We start from the raw sequence: 12,406 nt of genomic DNA, 5'->3' as shown, positions 1-12,406 counted from the left end.
CCAAGGTGAGGTGTTATCATTTCCGTAGCACCCTCACCTTTGAATTTAGAATTATTTAAATATCGTCGAGGTACAAACATGTACAAACGATTGGTATAGGTTTCAACTAGAAATTCATAAGTGGGGGTGCTGGGGAAATGGATCTTTAAATTTTGACGGAATTCAATATTTCTACATAAAATATTATAAGCCATTTATCATCAACCAATTTTCTTATAACCTGATATTTGGCCTTAACTCATGATCATTTTTTGTACATCTACACAATTATTTATCGTTGAATTCAAATGTAACACATTATAAATACATTATTGATTGACTTAGGTATTCAATTTTTTTAAATACGTTCTGTATTAAATAATTAATAATAAAAACATATTACTTTTAATGAAGTTCTGAAGTGTTTTTTTTTTTTTTCAAAGCTTAACTATTAACTAAGGCTATGATGTTTTATATACATTCATCATTCGTCTTTTCATTTATGCTACCTATGTTTTATTTACAATGTCCTAATATATGTTGAATAAGTTATCTCCACGAACTGGGTCATACATTTTTGTTTAACCCAAAAAGTTTTGAAGTTTGAAACATTCCACTGTTATTTAAATAATATTATAACTTTATATACTCGATAAAATGTTCAAAATCGTAAGGCTAATTTTAAGCTATATATAGTCATTTAAAATGTTCTAGTTTTATTTATTTATTTTTTAAATAATAGTAAAAACAATCACATTGGTTCAAAAATACATAAATTTTATCCACCAATATACTCAGCAATAATATAATCATCGACATAATAAGATGATTATAACATAATTATTTTGTCAGTGTTTGCAATAAAGTAGGTATTATTTTTTTCATAGGAATTATTATTTTTATTTTACATAATATGTTACAAACGTACCCATATAAAAATTAAAATTTTATACCGAACTATCCAAATTAACTTACTAGTAGCGACCGGATTTTTGTGAAAATAATTTAAATTTAAATGGGTAAAATGTATTGCCATCCCTTAAAATGACTGGCACCCGAGCTCCAAAAAAAATGACTGGGCGCAGTATTTGCTGCGTGCACTGCCGCCGTGCGTATAACTTCAGGGTAAGTACTTGACGAGTAATAAACCGATTTCGTGAATTTCTTTTGACATTAAAAAGTTACGTAAATTTGCATCTCATTTCGGTCAAAATATTCTCTCATTTTGTTGTTTTAAAGTTTTTATTTTAAATACATTATTTATTAGTTATTATCAGGATTGGGCGTTAAGGAGTTAAAAATAAAAAGTTAAATCACTTCTTAAACAGAGGAACATGACAGTATAATAATTTTGGGATACTATTTGCAGACTGCAGTTAATTCATTTTAGAATCATGTTAAGTCGTTTTTTTCTTAATGTGAACTCTACATATTATATTTTATTTTGTATAATTGATAATATTTGTATACTTAAAAAATTAATTTTAAATATTATTTATGAATTCTGTTAACATGTCTTAACTATACCAAAATATATAGGTACTGTTGAAATGCAATATTAATACTAGATTTCAATAGGGAGGAAAATAACTTATCTACATATTTATATAACAATTTAATATAAAACTACAATCTCACTTGAAAACATTAATTTAAAACCTTTTAAAATTAGAACATGATAAATTAATTCAAAGAATGGCCCTTTCAATGTCATTGACGCATAAGACGTGTGCATTCACTTGTTTATATTAAAATCTATAATGATATGAAAAAAAAAAAATTATAACATCTTATTTGTAGGATTTCCAAGGCGAATTAAACTACGAACAAAAAAACAATGTATTGACATTACCATAGACTTTTCGTGAATTTTAATTTTTTCCATTACTTACATACCTATCTAAGGCGTGACAAAATTTTGTTGTTGGATAAAAAAAAACCTTGGCCTATGAGTGTATAAGAATTTTAAAGTGTTTGACAGTGAAAATGGCTACAACGTCGGTTCCCTAACTTTTTTGGCTCACGTTCCCCTTTTTTATAATAAGGGATTTCACGGTACCCCCCCCCCCCTCCAAAAAAAAAAATAAATAAAAATAAAAACCAGAAAAATTTGTAATAGATATTATAAAAATATTTATTTAATTATAATTATACATTAGGCATAAAACATAAAACATAAGTTATGATAAGATTTAGGTAGGTACCTATATATTTATTTTTACATATTAAAAGGGATGGTTGAACTTGCAGACCACTACGATTTTTTTTTAAATCTCGTTATTAAACTGGGAAGAGCCACGTTCATTTCCTTTTCCACAGTGATTTTTGTTCGATACTTTGTTTTAATTACAGTGACCGCCGAAAATCTAGCATCATACAGATAATAAGTATAAAACGGAGTTAAATTTGTTACTTCGACAATTTCATACTACCAAATTTCGTTTTTAAACTACTGTCGTAAGACAACTTGAAAAGACTTTCTTCTTCAGTAGAGATAAATTCAGGTGGACATGGTTCGTCGTAATCGTAATAATTGCTTCCGTTGCTGCTACAGTGAGATTTCAAATTTTTGTAGTCCAGATCACTTTCTTTGACAGCGCGGCGCGCGGCGCCCAGGGAAAGGCACTGCGGTTAAGCGGTGCACAGTATTGGAACCACTGAGTTACAACATGATTGATCATAAAACACCTTTTTTACGACACGAAAAAACTTTGCAATGCTGTCTTTTTTAATTCTGAACTACATTAATTATACAAAAAATATTCGTTTAAATAATTTAAATAATTCAAAATATGGTTGGAGTTAAAATCTCCGATAAAATTATTGCTTTATTATTTGTCAATTGGTAAATGGAAATTGCACTTGTATTTTTTAACATCCATTTTTATTATGTCAAATATATATATTATATATGTTATATTATTATATTTGTTTTAAAGTTTTAAACATTACTTTTTAATTAATAGTAATTATTTTTATTTTTATTAATTTAACAGCAAATTGTATTGTTTCTAGTGACAATAATTATCAAAAATATACCTACATCTATAATAATAATTTATTAATCAGTAACATTGAGGATAAAACTGTTTGCGGCTCGTTTATTTTTGGTATCATAATAATTAATTGATGTGAATAATACGTGAAAATGGTAAATTAGTAATTGCAAAATTTCGGCAATGTGAATATGACAACGACGCACAAGTGCACAATCCTATGCTCAATCGTGCTTTACCGGTGAAAAGAGACATTGCGGGTACCATATAATGGTCTGATCCCTCACAAAAAATTAATCTATTTAATTAATAACATCTGTTAGTCATTATAGGTCATTTATTTTAATGTCCTTCCCTTTTTCTTATTTTATTCTGTATAGTACCTAATATTATCTGTTTTTAAACTACCATGTATCTAATATTTTCATTACATAGTTTTATTTTTTAAGTATGTTATCACTAATCAGGTTTACTAATTATTGTGCTGTACTATAATTTTGCTGTTTATTTTAGACACGTGTATAGTATGTAGGTACTATATATGTAGCTAATATTAAGTTTAATAAAAAATTGAACTGATATTGATCTAGTTAAGATACTTCTTTTTTAGACTCGAGCAAAGTGATGAATACATTTTTACAAAATTATAGTAGTATTTTTTTATTATTATTATTAGTTGCTTTCCATCGCTCTTTTGAGCAGTAAAATTTCTTCAATCTTCAAAAAAAAAAATTTAGGGATAACGATCAAATATTATCATTTTGTATACTCAATGAGATTTTCAAAATAATACTTGGTCAAATACTATTCATAGTCATACAAAATGTTAATTATAATCCAGATAATTACACAACAACCAATTATGGTACTGAAATGGGACCACTTGTAAGTAATTTGAGTATTTAATTATAAGATTTCAAATTTTAATCTTTCTTAAAATGACATTAAAATTGCCTATATAAAACCCCTTAAAAATAGATCTTTGTCCTCACTGTGATTATTGGTTTATTAGATTCTAAAAACATACAGCAAGATTATATTGAAGGTAGGCAAGTTAATGAAAACATTTAACTCAACAACTCAAGTTAAGTGAGCAGAACTCAATATCAATAAGTTAGAAGTTGACTAATCATAAATTTAACTTGATAACCAGGCCCGAATAGACCGAATTACTGAACGTAATTTACTGGACAGGACTAAATTTTGATGGATTTTGTGTTCATCTTACTTTATCCAACTAAGTTTAACGAATTTTTGACCAGTTAAATTTGTAATATATGTTGGGCTGGTAATTAATATATCCGGCTCTGTCGATACCCAAGTTAATTTGGGAAAAAAATGTTAACTTAACCCATTTAAAAAAAAATTCAATCTACTTATTGTAATTAGTATTTGTATCATATCATAAAAAGTGACTGAGGTCTTTCTAATTTCCTAAATCATAATAAAAATGTTAATAAACTTTAATTGTATAGTAAAGCGTGTACATCTATTATTCTTCACATTATTATTAAATATTTAAACTATACACAATATCTCAATTAATAATTTAACAAATATAAATTTAAGGTCTTATAATATTATACCACCTAATCAACTAAAATATATTTATACATAAAATAATTTTATCAAGAAAAATAACAGAAATATTTTTATTATTATAGTATTGAATTATGATTATTTTTACTTGAGTATTAAAATGTATACATATAATAATTTTAACTTGATGGATTATTTTTTAATTAACCAAGAAAATCTAACAGTTATTCCAACTGTTGATTAATCTAGTTGGGTTAAACAAATTTATAAATATTAAATTTTTAACTATTTAATACCCAGCTTTGATGATTGTAACATTTATAACACAATTCTATTACTATTATTATATATGTAATTAAATACTGACAGAAATTAAAGAGAAAGGATGTGCTTACACTGATTACTTATCTAATTGATAAATAAATGTATCATAATCTTATTAATTTATTATTATTTGAGGTTGTCCCCACAACCTTCTAGTCCTTCTACACTAATCCATCCTCAGAACATTCAAATCTTCATACTACACTTGCATTTGCCTTCAAAACACTCTTATACGTTTATCCTATAATACTTATGTAAATATTTATAATCATCACATTAATCTGTCAAAACTACTACATATTTTGTCTAAACATCCATAGTCTATGGCTAGAAATATCTTATTTATGTTATTTTAAAACAAAAAATATTACTTATAAAAGTAAATAATTATTGCATTATAATAATTAGGGCACAGAAGTCGATGACCTTAAAAACAATAAAAAATGCCCTAAAAAAATATGTAAATATGACATAAAAATGATAAAAAATGTCCTAAAAAATTACAAATATTAGTTTTATATTAATAAAATACATTTTTTTTAAAATATTTTACTCTATTTTACTATAAAATTCAAAATATGACATAAAAATGACAAAAATGTCCTTAAAATAAGAAGATAAAAATATAAAAAATATTTGTTATAAATTTATCAAAGCTTACAAATTATTTAAAAACTAAAATCATTGCATTGTACAATTAGAGCGTATTTTATGTTATCGAAAGTAAATGAACAACGATTATCTGTTAATAAATATTTATGATTGGAAAAAAACTTCTCTCTACGTCCACCGTTCACTTAAGTGATTGGGGAAAATCTGAAATGTACCAAATCATCAGCACTGAAATGATCCGGAAAACACTCACTTGAAGCTTCTTCGCCATTTAAAATTTTTGAAATTGTTGACAACGACAAATGTAATCGTCGAGATGAAAATGAATAGGTACTAATCTTAGCCTGTGGTAATTTCCAAGTTTTAAGTTATCGGCATAATGGTCGACAAGAAACAATAAGAAATTAACTAGTGTGAAATCAACTAAAAATGACTAAAAATTTAGGAAAATGACCTAAAAATTTAAAAAAATTACTTAAAAAGTAATAAACACTAAAAAATGCAAAATAAAAATTAGTTATTCAGATTCACATGCTTATGAAACAGATTTGTAGTCAGGAGAATCGAGGAGAGCATCGTATAAAAAGTTCCAAAAAAAAAATGCAAAATGCATCAACTTCCGAGCCCTAATTATAATGCTTAATCATTATGATTAATAACCATTATTTTAATGTTCTATTCAGTTTTTCTGTTATAAGTTAAAATATGTGTTTTTAAAATATATATAAGATATTTTAAAATAAATACCATTAAAAAGGGTTGTATTATTGTTAGTTACACTCAAGTTAAAATATAGATATGTAGGTAATTATTATTATTTTCTATTATAATTCAGTTAGTGTGGATTGTAATTTATAATAAGTGATTCTTACCAATCATATGATGCAATTGTTTAATTAATTAGATAGGTAAATTCTAATAAGACATTAATTGTATTGATTTAAGCCTTTTTTTTATATTTAAATAGTTTGCAAAGAATTAGTAAATTTTTTTAAGGTATTAAATGTAAAAATATTTCATCAAGTACTAAGATTATTTGTTAATTTTAAATTTTAAGATACATTATGATAGAACCTTATCAACATTCAACTTGATAAGTCAAATACAAAAAATTGTTCCCTTGAGAAAATCTCGATTACTTGAAAGAAAAACTATAGATAACTTGAACATTCTGTGCTCCGAATATAGACAAACATTATAATATATGAACATTCTCCTAATCGGCTTGTGTGTTCCGATAATTTTATCTAATCACGTTTATTATTATATTTTTTCATGCTGATATTTTTATATTTAAAAACTTTAATACATACTTAAATACATTTTATAAGCTCTTTAAGTTGAATTTAAGTTGAACAAACTAGACAAATATTTATAGCTTATAGGAAAAAAAAATTTAGTGTTCAACTGCATTTACTATAATCAAGGACATTCAGAAGCTCATAATTTAAACTGTCAATTAAATAATGAATGTGTGCCATTTCAACATTATTGGTGTAATTTTAAAAACAGTTAAATTTAAAAACTCAGGAATTCCTTATAAAATATATATAATAATAACAGTTCATATTTATATTAAATGTATGTATATATGTATATTGTTTAAAAGTATGGTAAGTGTAAGATGAATGATGAGTTCATTATAATATATTTTGCTATCATAAAAATACAAAAATAATATGAATAAAATCTAGCGTTGAGCGAATATTGATTTTTAATTTTGAGTTGAGTTTCAATTATTTCAAGTCGAGTCGAGTTCAAAATTTGAGTACACGATAAATTTCAAGTATGAAAAAATTCAAGTACTCGACAAATTTCAAATATTCGACTCGAACTCGACACGGACATATTTCCAAAGTCAAGTACTCGTCTAACACTAATAAAATCATAAATACAACACAATCGTCAATCACTATACAGCAAGTATAACACATTATTACAACAGATATATTTTTAAATTTAAACCTGTATTTAGTGAAATACTTTTAAACAATCCATTTAAGGTTTGTTCATATGGGGAATTACAAAAACCTTAACATTAAAAAATGGCACCAACCAAATAAAATGAACAATAATATATTATAGCACATTCAAAACGTTATCTTAATGATTGAATATAAATAAGTAATAACCTATTATTATTCAAATTTCACTACACCAGTTCTTAAATCTTAAAAATGGTTTTGAAAAGCTGTATCTTTCACATCGAAGGGTTCCACTCAACACAGCTAACTTAGACAACTGTAGATCGTTGAATTCACAGTATTTATAGAGGTACAGTTAATTCCAAGATTTTTCTAGGCACCCAAAATCCTATGAGGTGGAATCTTTCATATATCGGTCCATAATTGATTTGATAATCTTTGACTTTTGTTTGCTGAACTCTTGTATACTTCAGATATAAGTCTATGTTTTTTTTTTTAAATACTGAAAATGGCAGTGGCAACAACACTGAAACACAAGATGTTTAAAATTGTTATCAAATTATATCTAGTCGTCAATCTTAGTAATTGCTATATTATGACTTTTAGTAGAAAGTGTTTTCCACTTGTCCAACAGTACTCTTTAAATAGTTCTTACAAACGCTACAACCGCATATTTTGTCACTATCTTACAAATATTCAACATACTACATTTTATGTTAAATCTAAAATAATAGTGAATTGACCCATGATAAAATGTAATGGTAAGAATATTATCTAGAGCGCCGCTGAGGGTTTTATTAATATTATTATTTTTAAGTAAGTTATGATGATTTTAAAATGTACAATTTAAAAGTTGTCATAACTTACTTCTTAATAAAAGTATCAATAAAAATAAATATAATTATTCGCCATTGTCTAAAATGTTATCCAATTATCTATTTCTAGGTATAATTTATGTTGTTTATCTTCTTTTGATGAAATATTAATTGTTGACAAGAGAATTCAAAGCTTTTCTATCTCTCACATTACTTTCTCTTGGTGGTTATATCTTATATTAGTGAATAAAATGATAATAACCAATAAACTCAAATTAATTGTTTTGAATCTGGATTCTGATTGGAACCAACCATATGCTAGATATACACAACCAAAAAAAATCTAATCAAAGAGTCATAATGCATATTTATTAGTATTCATTAAAACAAAATAAAGGTTTTTACTTCACATACCTCTAATATATCTTGATTAATTCATTAAGTCGTAACTCATGAAGCAAGATATTCCTTTTTCTGTTTGACTAGGAAATTTTTATCTGGAATATCTGATTTCCATTCATTCAAATAGTCAATAAAATCCACAATAACCTATGAAAAACAAAGTATAACAAAAAGGGTTAGTACCATTATTTTACCATGCCTCTTGACATTTCTGGTTGAGCACTGCTCACCCCATACGCACACCTATCTTTATAACAATATTTCAAGTGCTATAAATTTATAAAATTAATAAAGGCATTTGAAATTTGAAGTAATATTGTAAGTAAAAAGCTTACCTAACGATTTTGTGACAAATTGTTAAACCAAATCGGCTATCTGGTGATACATCTGCTGAGATTTAAGGAATAAATCTTAGATACAATATGATCTATGCTCTGTATTTGCAAATCGCAAATGATAATTTTAGTAATCATTTTAAGTTCAAATGTTCATTTTTTTTTTCTTTTACTTGTTGAATAATGATAATATGCTATGGTCTATGAATATTACTTATTATCTATTGAAAGTATAAATATTTTACATTAAATACATTTCACTGTTAACTAGCAAGATCAACGACCAGTAATCATCCAATTATTAACAAGGTGTATAAAAAAAATGCATACAAGAAAATATAACTGTTCAACTAAAATATCTATCTATTTCTTTGTGTTAAAATAAATTGTATATCTACTAACATAATTAGCATATAATTTGTTATTATAACAGTTGTAGTAAAAAACTCTGTTAGAAATTTAATTTACTTATTTTTAGATTGCTTATTTAAAATATTTTAAAAAACAATTATTGATTAATCTATCGAATTACACTAAAAAAATAATTATTTTTCAAAGTTTTCTAATTTTTACAAATTACGACACAGTATTGTAAAAGCATACTAATTGTTAAAGCTTAAAACTAATGGTAATGTAATCTCGTGTTTAATAAACGTAAATATCTGGAACATTCTGTTTTTCATCATCCTGGTCCTAAAAATATGGCTTCAATAATATAAGTTGCATGACATTGTTTAAAGCACTAATTGTTTGTGTCCATGATCCTCTAAATGTTACCTAATGGATTACCACTTCATACACGTCTTGATATTATGGATTCAACTAAGCCGTTAATGATTTAAGTTGATTTATTGAAGATGATAATGACATTTCATCCAAAAGGTAAGGAACCTAAAATTCAATATTCAATACAAAATATTAATATTAGGTATGTTATATTTTAAGATTATTTTATACTATGATGACATTCTGCAATCATCTATGTGTTTGGATTTTTCTATGTGCATTTTAATATACTTTGGCAAAATTTATTTCCTACATATTTTTCAGAATAGAGCTTAAGTTTTAATTTTCATCGGTATACATTCATAAACCTAGTTATAGGTGTAACATATCCATTTTTATGACGTAACTAGCTTTAAACACTTTGGTTGAATATTGTTCTGTTTGAGGTAAATGTTTAGTGATTTCATATATTTTATCTTCTTTTAAAATGTTCGTTTCAAATTATTATAATTCATTTAAATCAAATATAGGTATAATTAATGATAGGTATATGAACTATTACAAATTTAATATATCTATTAATTTTAAAATAAAAATATTTTAAACAGGCAATTCAAATTAAAACTTTTTAGTCTTCTTGTTTGCTAAGCTTACTACAAGAATACTACAATTATATTTTTTCTGCTTGCCTTTTTTTCTATTTAAGTATTAATTAAGATTTTGACAGTATTTACATTGAATACATTTATCTTCCACATATAACATACATTTTGAAAACCATTTATTTGTTTTAGTCAGACTAACACCAGGACAAATGTTTAACAAATCAATTTTACTCAATAGGTTTTCAATATCATCAGGTTTTTAATATATTCATCAATTTGAGTTTCTTTCTCTCTTATAAATACCTACATAGTTAATTTATGACCATAAATACACATTGAATGTGATGAATTTACTCTTTTTATTATTAAGTACTTACCTTAGCTATGTTGGGGGTAGTAAACATAATACATTTATCATTAGGAACACCTCGGATATGAGTAAAAAGTGTTTTTTCTAAATAATTGGTATGCGATCCCCACATTTCACCTGGTAGTTTAATATTGTTTGCATCAATATGAACATTATATTTTAAATTTTCAACTTGATTATTTTCAGTTATTTCAGTAGCGATTTGAGGAGTAACAATTGTTTTATTCACAGTCTGTAAAAATACAATAAATATTATTTAAAGGAATGTGGGTTTTGTATTATATAATGTCTTACATTTATGTCACTGGGTTTATTTTTTTTTGACATTGTTTGGACTTATTGATCTTTCTGTTGTAGTTCTTCGTTTTTACTATTTTTGTTGAAACATGAAGGTAATTTAGGGGTGAAAATACAAGGTATAGCATTTTGATTTAAAATAACCTTCTTAAGTTTATATTTAATTTCATTCCCCGCTTTATCCTCAAAAATTCTAAATGAAATAATATCTTCAGAAGCAAAATATAGTTCACATACTCCATCTTTTTTTGTTAACGTTCTATCAGCTCGTGAAATTTGTAAATTCCAAGTATCAATCATTTTCTGAAAAGTAATGAATTATTGATTTTAATATAAATTTTTCATTGGATATACATAAAATATTTATTATTTTATTATTTTTCTTCAATTTTTAGAACCTATAAATAATATTTATTTTTTAAACACCAGTGAGTATAATTATGATGATCATATAATAAAATTCTAAAAAAAGTACATACTAAATAATACATTTTAGGTCATATTTCATAAAAAAATATATATATTAATTATGTTAGGTATGAATAAACTCATGTATAAAACATATACTAATAGGTACGACAATGGTAGATAATAATGATATAAGCATGTGGTATTTTCAAAAACCCTTAAGAGTATAGTTACAATATTATCAGATACAATGTAAATAAAATAAAAGTATGTTTTGTCATTATAAGTAGGATAGACATATATATTGATCTTTAAAAACAAATGATAATAATAATAAACATCTTTCAAATTTTATTGTAGGTACACAGTGGCAGACTGAAAGGCTCAATTTTGATGCTGCCATGTCAACTTGTAAAGGGGCGGAGGCCCTAAGGGTCAGCATTGACCCAACCCCCTATTAGGGTTAGTATTTACATTATAACTTTGATAAAATATAAAATTGCATTTTTTATAATTTAATTTCAGTGATATAGTATATTGTATGAATAAAATCAAACAATATTTAAGCTTCGCATTAAATAAATATAGGTTAATAATATAATTATTAGAATAGGAAACATTTGAACATTATACCTCAGGAGGATGAAATACTGAAGGTCGTTTCATTCCTTGCTGCTGATATATTAAATTTTGTTTGGGTGAACCTGACTTACACCCAGGCACAAAACATTTGAGAGGCATACTAGATAAGTAAAAATCACAAAAATAATAATTATTATTTCAAACCACTTGTATAAAAGAGTATAATGTGTGAGTACATAAATGAATAATATTCAACAAGACTGCAGGTGAGTACAATAATGAAAAACACCAAGAAAATTGAGAAACATTAAAATGCGAATACTGTTATCCACCTTGCACAGTGGGCAGTGGCGTCTAGACAGTTTAGTAGTTTACTATTTTACTAAGTAGTCTATATCCACTATAATATAGCACTTAACAATGATTGAATAATCAACAATTTTTAAAAATTATAAAGGATAATATTTATATTATTGTACCCTTATCTAAAT

The 12,406-nt window shown here is 25.5% G+C and overlaps 1 pseudogene across 1 annotated transcript; it reads right to left on the bottom strand.

Annotated features, from left to right (window-relative positions):
* Positions 1-7,510: 7,510 nt before the first annotated feature.
* Positions 7,511-12,389, bottom strand: LOC107162183 (uncharacterized; annotated as a pseudogene). Its single transcript, XR_016189656.1, has 7 exons — positions 11,967-12,389; positions 10,923-11,228; positions 10,636-10,860; positions 8,928-9,818; positions 8,605-8,739; positions 8,243-8,533; positions 7,511-7,901 (listed from the first exon to the last, which is right to left on the bottom strand). The product of XR_016189656.1 is annotated as an uncharacterized LOC107162183 (transcript).
* Between the last annotated feature and the right edge of the window lie 17 nt (positions 12,390-12,406).

The sequence above is a fragment of the Diuraphis noxia genome, unplaced genomic scaffold (genome assembly GCF_037042655.1).
Source record: "Diuraphis noxia isolate RWA-SAM2 unplaced genomic scaffold, SU_Dnox_SAM2 contig0001, whole genome shotgun sequence".
NCBI lineage: Eukaryota > Metazoa > Arthropoda > Insecta > Hemiptera > Aphididae > Diuraphis > Diuraphis noxia.
The sequence above is the reverse complement of the archived record's forward strand: the minus strand, read 5'-3'. Positions and strand labels throughout refer to the sequence as shown.